We start from the raw sequence: 16,535 nt of genomic DNA, 5'->3' as shown, positions 1-16,535 counted from the left end.
CACAGTCGGTGCCCAATGTATGCTTGACGTACTCGCGAGTGAATGAACAGCTGTGCAGGACTCTGGCAGCTCTTCCGGAAGCTTTTGGACGTGGCCAGTGCTGCCCCTCCTCGCGGACTGAGCAGCCGCCACCTGGGGCTGCCGTAGCAAAGGCACACGGCCTGGGTGTTCCCACAGCAGAGATGTGTCCTCCCGGTTCTGGAGGCCAGAGCTTTGCCATCCAGGTGTCGGCAGGGCTGGTTCCTTCCAGAGGTTCAGAGGGAGACTGCGTCTGTGTCCTTCTCCAGCTGGTGGTGGTGGCCGGTGGCCCTCGGCCTGTAGATGCCTCAGTCCAGTCTCTGCCTGTGTCCTTGCACGGTCGTTGCCCCTGAGTGTGTTGTGAGCCCACTCCTCATCTTAGAGAGACGCCGGTCATCAGATTGAGGGTCCTCCGGACTCCAGGGTGACCTCATCTGAACTCATCACATCTGCAAAGACCTTATTTCCAAATAAGGTCCTACTCATGGGTTCCAGGGATGGGCCGTGTTTTGGGGGGAGACACAACTCAACCCATCATACTCTCCTTGATGCTGATTAAATCAAAGTCTGAGCCCATCTAGACCTGCAGAGTTGGGGTCTCTGTAGGAGGTAAGGTGGGGGGCTGGCCCAAGACTCTATGCTTTGGATATTGTTTTCACATCTTTTAGTTTTGATATCATTTTGACCTTACAGGAAAGTGGCAAGATTACTTGTCATACAGCAGGAACTCCCCCTGACTCTACCCAGAGTCACCAGTGGGCTGGATTTTCCCCATTTGCTGTGTCATCTTCGGTGTCTGTACCTCTATCTGTATCTACAGCCACCTGTTATCTACGTATGGTACAATATTCATATTTATACACATTTTCAGAACCATTGAAGACTATGCTGGAGGTGCAATGCCCACTTCCTCCTAAACGTATCAGCGTATCTTTTCTAAAAACCAGGATTCTCTTTTATAACCCTGGGGCTGTTGTCAACGTCGGGAAATTCCACATCCACACAACGCTCAGATCTAATCAGCTGCCTGCATTTAAATCTCACCGGCTGCTGTGGTGATGTCCCACTGTGGGTGGGGGGGGCCTTGCTACCCCAGCAGGTACCATGGCAACAGATGCTGCTGGCCAGGCCTGCAGTGGAGCAGCGTGGGCTGGGAGCCAGCCGGGGCGGGGGCCGGGGGGCCAGGCCTGGAGGTGCTGCTGGCCCTGGGGTCGGGTTAATGGCACCCTGAGGACCACAGAGTGAAGCTCCTGGGCCTCTCAGACCACTTGGCCTTGGCTAAGGGTTGAGAAGGGTTCTGAGGCCTTGCCAGGGCTCAGAGGGAAACAATGTGGCCCTCAGCATTTGGCTGCTGATGTCTGCCTCAGGCTGGCCACGGCGTGGGCACAGTGTGCTGTGTGTTTGTGTCCAGCCCTCGTGTGCACAGATGAGGAACGGCCTCCTTCTGAGTCTCTTGGCAAGCGCGGAGGAAGCAGAGCCCGGTTGCCCAGTCCACGGGCTTGACCGTACCCAAATGCTGGGGAGAAGGGGCTGCCACATCAGAGCTGCTCACAGCCGGGCCCTGGGGAGCCACTGATGTCCCTGCACCTCCGCGTTCCCATCTGTGACAGGGAGCAATGGTGGCTGCACCTTCAGGGCTGCTTGAGGACTCACCTCAGGGTTCCCATCTGTGACAAGGAGCAATGGTGGCCGTCTCGGTGTCCGCATCTGTGACAGGGAGCAATGGTGGCTGCACCTTCAGGGCTGCTTGAGGACTCACCTCAGTGTTCCCATCTGTGACAGGGAGCAATGGTGGCTGCACCTTCAGGGCTGCTTGAGGACTCACCTCCGCGTTCCCATCTGTGACAGGGAGCAATGGTGGCTGTGCCTTCAGGGCTGCTCGAGGACTGAGTGGGAGGATGTTGCTACACGCAGTTTTGTTGATGGCATCTGTGGTTGTACAGTGACCCTACTCTCAGGCTACATGGGCTGCATCTGTTACAGCCATGGGTCTGCATTGTTTAGAATCATGTCTTGGAGGCCACGCTCTACCCACCTCTGTCTCCCGTTACCGTGGGGTCTTGGCCTGTGCTGTTGTAGAACCCCAACCCCAGCTCAGGCCCCAGGAGAGAAATGGATGGGTCCCCACAAGCCAGACCGCGGCCTCCCAGAACCAGCTCATGGGGGATACGGGAGCGAGCAGAGACGCGAGGGCAGGAGCCACGGGCAGGGCACGTGCAAGAGGCCAGTGGTGGACTCAGAGGACAGGCAGACACACGGAGGACAGAGAAAGAGGGAGGGGAGAGAGAGAGAGACAGAGAGACGGAGAGGGGCATTGCCCTGTGTCTGGAGGGGAGGGGCTTGTCAAGGGCTGGGTTGGGGGTTGGGGCTGCAGAGGGATTGGGGGACTCGTCCCAGCCTCTCCTCCAAGGGCATCTTGGGCTGTTCCCCAGAAGCCGGCTCTTTGGACTGAAAATAGACCTCAGAGCTCAGACACTGTCTCTGCAGCCACCCTGGTGGCCCCTCACGTGTCCCCAGCTTCCCCGGAATGCCGAGTGTGTTGGTGAATTTTTTGTGTGAACTCGACTGGGCCGCAGGATCCCCAGAAGTTTGGTCAAACATCATTCTGGGCAGGTCTGTGAGGATGTTTTTGGATGAGATGAACATTTGCAAACCACCCGCTCTTAGGAACACACCCAAACTCTGCTGTTGTGTTGAGGGTCTCATTACCATGAGTAAATCTGGGATGAATATTCATGTGTGAACGTCACTGACTACGTGCTCTGTGACATGTTTGGACATGTGTCCCTCCAAATCTCATGCTGAAATGTGATGCCCAGAGTTGGTGTGAGGCCTGGTGGGAGGTGCTGGCTCACGGGGGAGATCCCGCCTGCAGGGCTTAGCCCATGCCCTTGGTGACACGTGAGTTGAGTTCTTGCTCACCTGAGAGCCGTTTACGATTGCGGCACCTTCCCACTTGCTACCTCTCGCTCACCTGAGAGCTGTTTAGGACTGCGGCACCTTCCCCCTTGCTGCCTGTTGCTCACCTGAGAGCTGTTTACGATTGCGGCACCTTCCCCCGTCCTGCCTGTTGCTCACCTGAAGCCGTTTAGGAGTGCGGCACCTTCCCCCTTCCTGCCTGTTGCTCACCTGAGAGCCGTTTAGGAGTTAGGAGTGCGGCACCTTCCCCCTTGCTCCCTCTCACCCATGACACACCAGCTCCCTCTTCACCTTCCTTGATGAGTAAACCTCCCTGGCCCCCCCAGAAGCGGCCCAGAGGCCGGTGTCACACTTCCTGTACGGCCCGCAGAACCGTGAGCAAATGAACCCTCTTCGTTATGAACGACCCAGCCTCAGGGACCTCTTCATAGCGACACACTCCACAAGACAGATGACCGGGGGTGAAGATCCTGGCCCCAAGGACGGAGCATCTGTGATGCAGGTACCTGCCGCCCAGTTCCCTTCTGAGGGCTGCGCCCGTGCAGGGCTGAGGGTGTGGGGCCTGCCCCCACGCCAGCCCATCCTTGTCAACCCTGCACGTCTCTCTCTCTCTCTCGGCTCAATGCAACCTCCAACTCCGGGGTTCAAGTGATTCTTCTCCCTCAGCCTCTCGAGTAGCTGAGATTACAGGCATGCACCACCACGCCCAGCTGATTTTTGTATTTTTAGTAGAGACGGGGTTTCACCATGTTGGCCAGGCTGGTCTCGAACTCCTGACCTCAGGTGATCCGTCCGCCTCGGCCTCCCAAAGTGCTGGGATTACAGGCCTGAGCCACTGTAACAAGTTAAGGCCCCGCCCTTAACTTCAATTTCTTAAGGCCGGATATGTGTTCCTAAGATCTTGGCCACCGTATTTCTTCCATTTGTAACTTGCTCATCCAAGTTCTCACTCATCCTCCTGCCGGGGTTTTGACCTGTTACTAATTTATGTGAGATTATTGTATAACAAGGATTCATGATCAAGGCCGAGGCTCAGACCCTGCCGTGTACTCACAGACACACACGGCCGAGGCTCAGACCCTGCCGTGTACTCACAGACACACACGGCCGAGGCTGAGACCCTGCCGTGTACTCACAGACACACACGGCCGAGGCTGAGACCCTGCCGTGTACTCACAGACACACACGGCCGAGGCTGAGACCCTGCCGTGCACTCACAGACACACACGGCCGAGGCTCAGACCCTGCCGTGCACTCACGGACACACACGGCCGAGCCTGAGACCCTGCCGTGCACTCACGGACACACACGGCCGAGGCTCAGACCCTGCCGTGCACTCACGGACACACACGGCCGAGGCTGAGACCCTGCCGTGCACTCACGGACACACACGGCCGAGGCTGAGACCCTGCCGTGCACTCACGGACACACACGGCCGAGGCTGAGACCCTGCCGTGCACTCGCGGACACACACGGCCGAGGCTGAGACCCTGCCGTGCACTCGCGGACACACACGGCCGAGGCTGAGACCCTGCCGTGCACTCGCGGACACACACGGCCGAGGCTGAGACCCTGCCGTGCACTCGCGGACACACACGGCCGAGGCTCAGACCCTGCCGTGCACTCGCGGACACACACGGCCGAGGCTCAGACCCTGCCGTGTACTCGCGGACACACACGGCCGAGGCTCAGACCCTGCCGTGTACTCGCGGACACACACGGCCGAGGCTCAGACCCTGCCGTGTACTCGCGGACACACACGGCCGAGGCTCAGACCCTGCCGTGCACTCGCGGACACACACGGCCGAGGCTCAGACCCTGCCGTGCACTCGCGGACACACACGGCCGAGGCTCAGACCCTGCCGTGTACTCGCGGACACACACGGCCGAGGCTCAGACCCTGCCGTGTACTCGCGGACACACACGGCCGAGGCTCAGACCCTGCCGTGTACTCGCGGACACACACGGCCGAGGCTCAGACCCTGATGTGCACTCGCGGACACACACGGCCGAGGCTCAGACCCTGCCGTGCACTCGCGGACACACACGGCCGAGGCTCAGACCCTGCCGTGCACTCGCGGACACACACGGCCGAGGCTGAGACCCTGCCGTGCACTCGCGGACACACACGGCCGAGGCTGAGACCCTGCCGTGCACTCGCGGACACACACGGCCGAGGCTGAGGCCCTGCCGTGCACTCGCGGACACACACGGCCGAGGCTGAGGCCCTGCCGTGCACTGGCGGACACACACGGCCGAGGCTGAGGCCCTGCCGTGCACTGGCGGACACACACGGCCGAGGCTGAGGCCCTGCCGTGTACTCGCGGACACACACGGCCGAGGCTGAGGCCCTGCCGTGTACTCGCGGACACAACACGGCCGAGGCTGAGATCCTGCCGTGCACTCGCGGACACACACGGCCGAGGCTGAGGCCCTGCCGTGTACTGGCGGACACACACGGCCGAGGCTGAGACCCTGCCGTGTACTCGCGGACACAACACGGCCGAGGCTGAGATCCTGCCGTGTACTCGAAGACACGCACGGCCGAGGCTGAGACCCTGCCGTGTACTCACAGACACACACGGCCGAGGCTGAGACCCTGCCGTGCACTCACAGACACACATGGCCGAGGCTGAGACCCTGCCGTGTACTCGCAGACACACACGGCCGAGGCTCAGACCCTGATGTGTACTCACAGACACACACGACCGAGGCTCAGACCCTGATGTGTACTCGAGGACACACGGCCGACGCTGAGACTCAGAGCCCCTGTGGTCCCAGCCACTCGGGAGTCTGTGTTGGGGGGATCGCTTGACCTCAGGAAGTTGAGGCAGCAGTGTGTGGAGATTCACTGTTGCACTCCAGCCTGGGTGACAGAGCAAGGCACTGCCTCAAAAATAAATAAATACATAAATACTGAAATTTTTAGGGGTGGAGGGGCATGACATCTACAACTTAGCTTCAAATGTTCAGGAAAAAACCGACAGGAGGATAACACAGGGCGGCAGGTCGTTCACAGCAGGTGACCAGGTGAAGGACACACAGAGTTCTTAGTGGGACCTTAAAGCCAGTTTGACCTGTGAAGGGGTGTGTTGCCCCTCCACACCTGTGGGTGTTTCTCGTTAGGTGGAACAAGAGACTTGGAAAAGAAAAAGACACAGAGACAAAGTATAGAGGAAGAAATAAGGGGACCCGGGGAACCAGCGTTCAGCATATGGAGGATCCCGCCAGCCTCTGAGTTCCCTTAGTATTTACTGATCATTTTTGGGTGTTTCTCGGAGAGGGGGATGTGTCAGGGTCACAAGACAATTGTGGGGAGAGGGTCAGCAGACAAACACGTGAGCAAAGGTCTTTGCATCATAGACAAGGTAAAGGATTAAGTGCTGTGCTTTTAGATATGCATACACATAAACATCTCAATGCTTTACAAAGCAGTGTTGCTGCCCGCATGTCCCACCTCCAGCCCTAAGGCGGTTTTTCCCTATCTCAGTAGATGGAGCATACAATAGGGTTTTATACCGAGACATTCCATTGCCCAGGGACAGGCAGGAGACAGATGCCTTCCTCTTGTCTCAACTGCAAGAGGCATGCCTTCCTCTTTTACTAATCCTCCTTAGCACAGACCCTTTACGGGTGTCGGGCTGGGGGACGGTCAGGTCTTTCCCTTCCCACGAGGCCATATTTCAGACTATCACATGGGGAGAAACCCTGGACAATACCTGGCTTTCCTAGGCAGAGGACCCTGCGGCCCTCCGGCCTTCTGCGGTGTTTGTGTCCCTGGGTACTTGAGATTAGGGAGTGGTGATGACCATTAAGGAGCGTGCTGCCTTCAAGCATGTGTTTAACAAAGCACATCTTGCACCGCCCTTAATCCATTTACCCCTTAGTGGACACAGCACCTGTTTCAGAGAGCACTGGGTTGGGGGTAAGGTCATAGATTAACAGCATCCCAAGGCAGAAGAATTTTTCTTAGTACAGAACAAAATGGAGTCTCCTATGTCTACTTCTTTCTACACAGACACAGTAACAATCTGATCTCTCTTGCTTTTCCCCACATTTCCCCCTTTTCTTTTCGACAAAACCGCCATCGTCATCATGGCCCGTTCTCGATGGTCGCTGTCTCTTCGGAGCTGTTGGGTACACCTGCAGACTAACAACAGACAAAACAGGCACGCAAGGATTAATATGAGATTTATAATCATAGAACTTCCGATGGTCGTAACCCAAGCGACAGGGTTAAGATTTGCGAGGCCATCAGCCACTCCTGCGATTGCCTCCGTTCCTGGCACCAAATTTAAATGGGCTTTTGATGCTTCGAAAATTTGTTCTTTTAATTTGGAAATGTCTAAAGTGAGATTATCTTCTCTTCCCTGTAGATGGCATCTAACCATGTCCCAGTGATGCTCAGACTCATTATAAATTTGGGGTGTAATACAAAAGTCTGACGTATTCCAGTCACACTGTAACTGGAAATAATGTTCTAAGCTCATGAGCCTGTCTCCCATCCAAATGACAGTTTGTCTAAGATCATTAATTTCATTTGCCAATTTTTGATCAATACTAGATTGTGAATTCCATAATCTTGTAGAATTTTTTTGCCAATCATTAACAAAGTTTACCGACTGAACAGAAGAGTGCAATGCAACTCCTGCCACAGCCGCCGTGGCTGTGACTGCAATCCCATAATCACTGCAATTAAAGTAAAAATGAATCTTTTGGATCTGTTTAAAACGCCTTTTAATACTTCAGTCAAAATACAGATGGATGGCGAGGCCTCCCACAGTCGGTCCATGGACACAGGGACCCACACGCCCTCTCTTGCCCTCACCAGCAGAATACGGTGTTGCCAAATAAAAGTTGAATCAATGCAAGTAAACAATCTGCAGTTTTCACAGGTTATAGTTTGGGAGTCTGGTTTAATAACTATATTTCCTACAACTAGCATATAAGGGGGCTTTACACAACTTTGTAAAGGAACCGTTGGACTGGAATATAGGTGGATAGTATAAAATGGCTTACGATCTCTTGTTTCTAAAGTTTGATTTCCAGACCAAATTCTAATGTGGTGTGAGGCCACAGTAAGCCTCCATAATTCTGGATGTTCAGGACCAGAAACAGGACTTATTATTTTTGTCTTGGGGTAGAGATTCCTTTTTCTCCCTATACCCAAGGGTAGAAAGACTGTAATTTTTTATGCTTATGTTTGTCTAGAGTTTCTGTGAAGTCACTATCAATAGCTGGACTCACTTGTGCACTTGGACACGACCAAGTTTGTCCTGAGCAATTGTGGTAGAATTGACTCGAGGTGCCCAATCTATAATAGTTCCGAATTCATTGTTTTGTAATACCGCACTATTGGCCACACATTCTTCCCAAACTAAAACTTCTGTATTTTTTGATCCTTTGGGAATTTCCTTGGGGCAAGGTTTCCCTTTAGGTCTAAATTTTAATGATCTTTGATAAGAAAAGTCTTGTAAATAAGCTACCCGTGGCCTGAGTGACATCCCACTTACCATGTAAGAAGTGAATCTACTGTTAGGACTGACAGTAGGTACTTCTACCAACCAATTTTGGACTGTGGGCATTAAACATCCTGGTGCTTTCCCTAGGCAAATAGGAGGATAAGGATAACTATATTTGCCGACGTGACCTCAGTGACACAAAGAAACCTTCTGCCCTCACCTCCCTCCCAGTCACAGCTCACCAGGCCCCTTCTGCCCCCACCTCCCTCCCAGTCACAGCTCACCAGGCGCCTTCTGCCCCCACCTCCCTCCCAGTCACAGCTCACCAGGTGCCTTCTGCCCCCACCTCCCTCCCAGTCACAGCTCACCAGGGGCCTTCTGCCCCCACCTCCCTCCCAGTCACAGCTCACCAGGCGCCTTCTGCCCCCACCTCCCTCCCAGTCAGAGCTCACCAGGCGCCTTCTGCCCCCACCTCCCTCCCAGTCACAGCTCACCAGGCCCCTTCTGCCCCCACCTCCCTCCCAGTCACAGCTCACCAGGCGCCTTCTGCCCCCACCTCCCTCCCAGTCACAGCTCACCAGGCCCCTTCTGCCCCCACCTCCCTCCCAGTCACAGCTCACCAGGTGCCTTCTGCCCCCACCTCCCTCCCAGTCAGAGCTCACCAGGTGCCTTCTGCCCCCACCTCCCTCCCAGTCACAGCTCACCAGGCGCCTTCTGCCCCCACCTCCCTCCCAGTCACAGCTCACCAGGTGCCTTCTGCCCCCACCTCCCTCCCAGTCACAGCTCACCAGGTGCCTTCTGCCCCCACCTCCCTCCCAGTCAGAGCTCACCAGGGGCCTTCTGCCCCCACCTCCCTCCCAGTCACAGCTCACCATGCGCCTTCTGCCCCCACCTCCCTCTCAGTCACAACTCACCAGGGGCCTTCTGCCCCCACCTCCCTCCCAGTCACAGCTCACCAGGCGCCTTCTGCCCCCACCTCCCTCCCAGTCACAGCTCACCAGGCCCCTTCTGCCCCCACCTCCCTCTCAGTCACAACTCACCAGGGGCCTTCTGCCCCCACCTCCCTCCCAGTCACAGCTCACCAGGCGCCTTCTGCCCCCACCTCCCTCCCAGTCAGAGCTCACCAGGGGCCTTCTGCCCCCACCTCCCTCCCAGTCACAACTCACCAGGGGCCTTCTGCCCCCACCTCCCTCCCAGTCACAGCTCACCAGGTGCCTTCTGCCCCCACCTCCCTCCCAGTCACAGCTCACCAGGGGCCTTCTGCCCCCACCTCCCTCCCAGTCACAACTCACCAGGGGCCTTCTGCCCCCACCTCCCTCCCAGTCACAGCTCACCAGGGGCCTTCTGCCCCCACCTCCCTCCCAGTCACAGCTCACCAGGGGCCTTCTGCCCCCACCTCCCTCCCAGTCACAGCTCACCAGGCCCCTTCTGCCCCCACCTCCCTCCCAGTCACAGCTCACCAGGGGCCTTCTGCCCCCACCTCCCTCCCAGTCAGAGCTCACCAGGCCCCTTCTGCCCCCACCTCCCTCCCAGTCACAGCTCACCAGGCCCCTTCTGCCCCCACCTCCCTCCCAGTCACAGCTCACCAGGGGCCTTCTGCCCTCACCTCCCTCCCAGTCACAGCTCACTAGGCCCCTTCTGCCCCCACCTCCCTCCCAGTCACAACTCACCAGGCGCCTTCTGCCCCCACCTCCCTCCCACTTCATCAGTTCCAGGGAGCTTTCTTTCAAAATGATACTACTTTTCTTGAAAGTTCGCAATTACTTCAAAACAACAACACAAACAAAGTCAGAAAGGCATGCAAACAAACAGCAGTGAGAACAAAACAAGGTTACTAACCAGCTTCTATGCTCTGCCCCAGGCTTGGGCCTGCTCTCTCTTTGTTAAAAACCATTGACAATGCTGAGGACAGTTGAGCTTTCATTAGCACCAAGCTGCGACTTTCCCCTTGGGGTAGCCAGGACTGGCCCTGAAGGAAAAGGGGAGTAATTTCTCATCACAGTATTTGGTGTTCTGTAGTCTGGGCCTTGTGTTGCTGGCGGCACCTGGAGGACACCGCTCCGAGCCCCTCCTCTGGGAAACAGGCTGTGAATTGTGGATGACACCGCGGGTCACTGTGCGAGGGAAGAGCACGGCTGTGCCTGTACCCAGGGGAAAGCCCGGCCCCACCCGTCACCCTCGTCCAGTGACATCTGTGGGATTTCTCCTCAGCCACGCCCAAGGCTGTTCTGTTCCTCCCCACCCAACGCTGCGAGAGCAGGCCCGGAGGGAGGTGGCAGCGAATGATTTAGGTTCTGCGGGAGCTGACGTGGGTTCGCACCCGGTCCAATCCCGGGCCAACGCACTGCCTCTCTGAGCTCGTTTTCTCCTTGGGTTCGCGCCCGGCGCAATCCCGGGCCAACGCACTGCCTCTCTGAGCTCGTTTTCTCCTTGGGTTCGCGCCCGGCGCAATCCCGGGCCAACGCACTGCCTCTCTGAGCTCGTTTTCTCCTTGGGTTCGCGCCCGATGCAATCCCGGGCCAATGCACTGCCTCTCTGAGCTCGTTTTCTCCTTGGTGAAACGAGGGTGGTAATGGGGAAAGCCGCCTCGCAGGACAGACTGTGGGGACGATGCGGTTCGGGAGCCCTCGGTCCAGGGTTAATCCCGGCGAGGGGAGACCAACTGCCCTTGACTGCGGCGGCATCTGGTGGTCGCCTGTGGTATTGCTGCCTCCTCGCCGGGGGGCCGCGGGCCGTCACTCACTCTCGAGGCTTCCTGGAATTCTCTTCTGCACTTTGGGAGGCCGAGGTGGGCGGATCACTTGAGGACGGGAGTTCGAGACCAGCCTGACCAACATGGAGAAACCCCATCTCTACTAAAAATACAATTAGCCAGGCATGGTGGCGCGCGCCTGTAATCCCAGCTACTCCGGAGGCTGAAGTAGGAGAAATGCTTGAACCCAAGAGGCGGAGGTTGCGGCGAGCCGAGGTCGCACCACTGCACTCCAGCCTGGGCAACAAGAGCGAAACTCCATCTCGAAAGAAAGAAAGAAAAAGAAAGAAGTTCTGTTCTGAATGCTGCTGGAAGTCCAGGCATGAACAAGATAAATCACAGTCTCCACCCTATTGGACCACATATGCTAATGAGATAAAGACAATAAATATGTAAAAAGGCAACACAAAGCAAGATCATGCTACATGCAACTAAGCAAACAAACTCCCCATAGATTTAGGTAGAAAAATGAGGAGGCCCTATTTAGACGAGGTGATTGGGGAAGGCTTTTTGTAGGAGGTGATATTTAAGGAGAATCTGGAAGGAGTCACGCCCCTGAATTGGGAGGGGGTTACTGAGCCCCGAACTGAGCTGGCGTGTGCAGCAGAAAGGCCCGCGTGGCTATGAGAGCAGGCCTGAGAGAGGGACTAGCCTGGCGGGCCTGGGGAGGGAGCCAGGCAGCAGGGGGTCTCCATCCTGAAGTAGAAGTGCTGGGGGCCCACAGCCCCACTTGGGTGGCTCTGACCACTGGGAACAGGAGAAGGGTGTGCTTCCGTTGTGCGTTGCTGCATGACAGGCAACCCGGTGAGCAGCTGACGGCGGGCATTCGTCACTCTTCGTGATTCTGCGTTCTGCGCTAGGACATGACCTCACTAGGCAACAGGAGATTTCCAGCTCCGTCACAATCTTACACAGCTGTTGTGGACCGAAACGTGGTATGCTGCTGAAGCTGTAATAGGTGCTCAGCAGCATCAGCCATGCTTTCCCTCTGTAGGCTTAATCTGGAGTTGTTTCAAAACGAATCTGCCATTTTAGAGACTGGCGAGAGTGAATTTGAATGCGACTCCTTCCCCTGTCTCCTCTCTCTCCTCCCTCCGTTTTCTTTTGCAAGGACCTTAGGGGCATAAAATTAGGTGAACCATAACTATTTCCATCCACCCGTTCATTTACCCATTCACAATTCAACCATGAGCTCATTACCCAACCGGAGAATAAGAATGTGATCAACCACTTCCTGCCACAGCCCCAGCAACAGCAACACCTCCTACATCTGTTTATCAATCACCACAGTTCTGCTCCACCTCCTACATCTGCTTATCAATCACCATGGTTCTGCCCCACCTCCTACATCTGCTCATCACCACGGTTCTGCCCCACCTCCTACATCTGCTCATCACCACGGTTCTGCCCCACCCCCTACATCTGCTCATCACCACGGTTCTGCCTCACCTCCTACATCTGCTCATCACCACGGTTCTGCCCCACCTCCTACATCTGCTCATCACCACGGTTCTGCCCCACCCCTTACATCTGCTTATCAATCACCACGGTTCTGCCCCACCTCCTACATCTGCTCATCACCACGGTTCTGCTCCACCTCCTACATCTGCTCATCACCACGGTTCTGCTCCACCTCCTACATCTGCTCATCACCACGGTTCTGCCCCACCTCCTACATCTGCTCATCACCACGGTTCTGCCCCACCTCCTATATCTGCTCATCACCAGGGTTCTGCTCCACCTCCTACATCTGCTCATCACCACGGTTCTGCCCCACCTCCTACATCTGCTCATCACCAGGGTTCTGCTCCACCTCCTACATCTGCTCATCACCACGGTTCTGCCCCACCTCCTACATCTGCTCATCACCAGGGTTCTGCTCCACCTCCTACATCTGCTCATCACCACGGTTCTGCTCCACCTCCTATATCTGCTCATCACCAGGGTTCTGCTCCACCTCCTACATCTGCTCATCACCACGGTTCTGCTCCACCTCCTACATCTGCTCATCACCACGGTTCTGCCCCACCCCCTACATCTGCTCATCACCACGATTCTGCCCCACCCCCTACATCTGCTCATCACCACGGTTCTGCCCCACCCCCTACATCTGCTCATCACCACGGTTCTGCTCCACCTCCTACATCTCCTTATCATCACGGTTCTGCCCCACCTCCTACATCTGCTCATCACCAGGGTTCTGCTCCACCTCCTACATCTGCTCATCACCACGGTTCTGCCCCACCTCCTACATCTGCTCATCACCACGGTTCTGCCCCACCTCCTACATCTGCTCATCACCACGATTCTGCTCCACCCCCTACATCTGCTCATCACCATGGTTCTGCCCCACCCCCTACATCTGCTCATCACCACGGTTCTGCCCCACCTCCTACATCTCCTTATCATCACAGTTCTGCCCCACCTCCTACATCTGCTTATCAATCACCACGGTTCTGCCTCACCTCCTACATCTGCTCATCACCATGGTTCTGCCCCACCTCCTATGTCTCCTTATCATCACGGTTCTGCCCCACCTCCTACATCTGCTTATCAATCACCACGGTTCTGCTCCACCTCCTACATCTGCTCATCACCACGGTTCTGCCCCACCTCCTATATCTGCTCATCACCACGGTTCTGCTCCACCTCCTACATCTGCTCATCACCATGGTTCTGCTCTTTTTTTTTTTTTTTTGAGAGAAGTCTCAGTCCGTCACCCAGGCTGCAGTGCAGTGGCAGGATCTTGGCTCACTGCAAACTCCGCCTCCTGGGTTCAAGTGACTGTCCTGCCTCAGCCTCCTAAGTAGCTGAGATTACAGACGCCCGCCACCACGCCCAGCTAAGTTTTTGTATTTTTAGTAGAGACGGGGTTCGCCATGTTGGCCAGGATGGTCTCGATCTCTTGGCGTTGTGATCCGCCTGCCTTGGCCTCCCGAAGTGCTGGGAGTCACCCCACAGGGTTCACCATGATGGCCGGGATGGTCTCGATCTCTTGGCGTTGTGATCCGCCTGCCTTGGCCTCCCGAAGTGCTGGGAGTCACCCCACGGGGTTCACCATGATGGCTGGGATGGTCTCGATCTCTTGGCGTTGTGATCCGCCTGCCTTGGCCTCCCGAAGTGCTGGGATGACAGGCGTGAGTCACCACACCCGGCCAGCACTCATCTATTTTCTTATTGATTTATAGGAGCTATTTATTCATGGTGGGTACTAATCAATTATAGATGTGACAGATGCTGCATTCCCATTCGTGGCTTCTGTTTCCACTTTTTTGAGGAGTCCTGAACATCAGGCTTCAGTTTAATATGGCCGACTTATTGGTCATGTATGATTAGCACTGTACATGTCTTGTTAAAAAAATCACTCCCTACATGGAGCGCAAAAGCATGGTCACGTTCATTTTTTTCTGTAAGTTTTGAAGTTGTGTTTCAGCTTTCACATATCCACTGAGGGCTGTTGTGTGTGGTATGAGGTAGGTGTGACAGAAGGAATAGTGATCCCCAACGGTGTCCACATCCTCGTCCTTGGAACCTGGTGTGAAACTGATGATATGGATGGGAGTTACCCAAGGCAACAGTCGAGAGACCATGGAAAAAGCATTCAGATGCACGCGCCTGCCCAGGACGGCGTCACAGGCCAGCGCCCGAAACCGCCTGCCGTGACCCTAAAGCCAATTTGACCTGGGAGCTGTGGAGGTGAGCTCAGCTAAATGAAGACGCCTTCTGCCCCCACCTCCCTCCCAGTCACAGCTCACCAGGCGCCTTCTGCCCCCACCTCCCTCCCAGTCACAGCTCACCAGCTCCCAAAGCTTCCAGTTCTTGCGAGCTTTCTTTCGAAATGATTCGCAACATTGTTCCTTCTAGTAAAAGCCCCAACCTGCTGCAGATATACCGAAGACCTCCCGGTCTGTGTACAGGCCCCAAATTGCAATTCTGTTTTTTTTTGTTTTTTTGTTTTGAGACGGAGTCTCGCTCTGTCGCCCAGGCTGGGGTGCAGAGTGGCGCGATCTCGGTTCACTGCAAGCTCCGCCTCCCAGGTTCACGCCATTCTCCTGCCTCAGCCTCCCGAGTAGCTGGGACTACAGGTGCTCGCCACTGTGCCCGGCTAATTTTTGTATTTTTAGTAGAGACGGGGTTTCACCGTGTTAGCCAGGATGGTCTCGATCTCCTGACCTCATGATCCGCCCGCCTCAGCCTCCCAAAGTGCTGGGATTACAGGCGTGAGCCACCGTGCCAGGCCTCAATTCTGTTTTTATGTATTTTCCCAAACAAAACGTCTTACGTAAAAATGCCTCTCTGTGTGCTCCTTTGAGTTTGACACTGGGAGCATGTTATTTTATGTGGCAAAATGGACTTCGCAGGTGGGACTGGGGTTGCAGACGTGGAGGGTCAGAGCACCCGGCTTATCCAGGCTGACCTGCAATCACCTGTTTCCGTAATAACCAAACGGGTTTCCCAGCCCTGCTCAGAGATGAGTGCCAGTGGAGCATCCATGTGAGGGGGCTTGACTGGCCGTTGCTGGCTTTGAAAATGGAGCGAGGGGCCAGGACTGAGAAGAGCGGTGGCCTCTGGGTGCTGGGGGGCCCCCGGCTGACACACACAGCAAGAACACAGATCTCAGTCCTACGACCACAAGGCACTGAATTCTGTGGCCACCAAATGAGCAGGAGACGGGCCTTCCTCTGAAGGCTGCAGGAACCAGCCCTGCCCACACCGTGGCTTGAGTCCAGTGAGATCCATGTTGGGCTTCTGAGCCCAGGACGGCCAGGTAATCCCTCAGTGTTGCTGGAGCCTCTGCTTGTGATATGTGTTAAGGCGGCCACAGCAGAGAGGAACACAGTAGGGACCTGGTTTATTTTCTGCCAGGCGGACGCCCCAGGTCCGGGCAGTCAGAACCCCACACATCCCACAGCCCGGTCCCCGTCCCCCTCTATTTTCTGCTTAAAGCAACATCACACAACATTCAGAAATCATGCACTTCCTTGGCTGTGAACGTCTTGCTTTTCCACAGGATGTTGAAGCAGACGTGGACCCTCCAACTCTCCCCCGAGTGCGGGCAGAGTTCTGCTGTCCCCGCGCGCTCCTGAGCTCCTCCAGCCCTGACTCCCCCGAGAAGGTGCCGGGTGCAGCTCCTCCAGCCGCGTGGCCCTGGGAGCTTCCCCATGACCCTGGAGCGCTCATCTGCGTCTCCTCTCCACAACGGGCTGCCATGAGGGCTAAACGCGCTGCAGCCTGGGTGCTGCCTGGGTGCTGAGAGCTGGAGGCTGCCAGACGCCCAACCGCGCCTCCCTGGAGTGGGTTTAGGGAGCGGCCTGGGTGCTGAGAGCTGGAGGCTGCCAGATCCCCAACCTCACCTCCCTGGAGTAGGGTTAGGGAGCAGCCTG

General features: G+C 56.1%; 1 long non-coding RNA gene across 1 annotated transcript; it reads right to left on the bottom strand.

Annotated features, from left to right (window-relative positions):
- Window positions 1-6,106: 6,106 nt before the first annotated feature.
- On the bottom strand, window positions 6,107-12,310 carry LOC107969602 (uncharacterized). The gene is made up of 3 exons (XR_001711538.4): window positions 10,239-12,310; window positions 8,451-8,542; window positions 6,107-7,087 (listed from the first exon to the last, which is right to left on the bottom strand). It is a non-coding gene; the product is annotated as an uncharacterized LOC107969602 (long non-coding RNA).
- Between the last annotated feature and the right edge of the window lie 4,225 nt (window positions 12,311-16,535).

Source organism: Pan troglodytes, chromosome 20 (genome assembly GCF_028858775.2).
Source record: "Pan troglodytes isolate AG18354 chromosome 20, NHGRI_mPanTro3-v2.0_pri, whole genome shotgun sequence".
NCBI classification, from domain to species: domain Eukaryota; kingdom Metazoa; phylum Chordata; class Mammalia; order Primates; family Hominidae; genus Pan; species Pan troglodytes.
The sequence above is the reverse complement of the archived record's forward strand: the minus strand, read 5'-3'. Positions and strand labels throughout refer to the sequence as shown.